The following is a 1,133-nucleotide window of genomic DNA, read 5'->3' on the forward strand; positions in this document are numbered from 1 at the left end:
GAAACTCTGTCATATTTAAAGGTAGCACAAAGTTCTAAAAAACTAGCGAGGTGTAAATTAGAATCTTCATTTGGTGTACCTCCAAATTAATTGTTTTGTACCATTTGGATAATACTAGGTTTAAACTCAAATGAATTAGCAGCTACCTCAAGATTTTGGATAGACTGTAGGATTTGCATAATCTCGTAGAGGTCTCGGTTGATGTTTATTTTCTATTCCATGATTATTCAGATTGTTTTCCATTATGTCAGCATTTTTCTAGGTTCTTTTCTTAGTTTTCTAATTCTCCTAACAGTGCGTTCTAATTCTGAATCGTAGGGTATAAGATTTTCAGGTCCAAATTTATGCATACAATTGAAATCAATAAACAAAAAAATAGTTAACTAAATATGAAAATAAGTTGTAATTCAAGTAAAACTTTTTTAACAGTCCTAATTTGTCTGTTACTCTAATTATAATTTTATTTTACTTCCCCGACAACGGCGCCAAAAACTTGACAACGACTTTATATATGCTAAAAAATACAAGAATTTGATACTGTTGCTAGAAAAATTTAAGTCCCCAGCAACAGCGCCAAAAACTTGACAATGGTTATAGATTTGATAAAAATGTATATAAAATATTCAATAATTATAAAGTCACACTTATCAACACAAGTATAGATATCGCTCAAGTAATACAGGGCTTTAATGAAGTCCTAAAAATCGATCCCACATGGAGTAATACTAGAGGCTACGAACTAGGATTTAGAAAATTAATACTTAATCACAACAATACAATTCAAATTGTTTCTTTGTCACTAATAGGTAATTGAAATAAATATGTAATTTTAACAAACTCTTAATTAACTAATTCTACTAATAAAGTTTCTAATGTGAAATTCAATATATGAGAAAGCATCCTTCGCCTTGTCAAGAAATTAAAGTGAATAGATAAAGTGAATTAGTTCAAATTGTATTGTGCCAAATAGGAGCATACCTATTCTTTACTCTTTGGTCCAGGCATAAAGAAAATTGACTAATCCTATGCTTGATTACTGAATCTGCGGCTAGGCTGGGAGGATACCGGCCCTCACTTTGGAGCTCCCACGTTCCCCTTGCCTGAGGGCTAACATCTACACTTCAGCACCCAAA

Source organism: Phalaenopsis equestris, unplaced genomic scaffold (genome assembly GCF_001263595.1).
Source record: "Phalaenopsis equestris unplaced genomic scaffold, ASM126359v1 Scaffold001326, whole genome shotgun sequence".
In the NCBI taxonomy this organism is placed as follows: domain Eukaryota; kingdom Viridiplantae; phylum Streptophyta; class Magnoliopsida; order Asparagales; family Orchidaceae; genus Phalaenopsis; species Phalaenopsis equestris.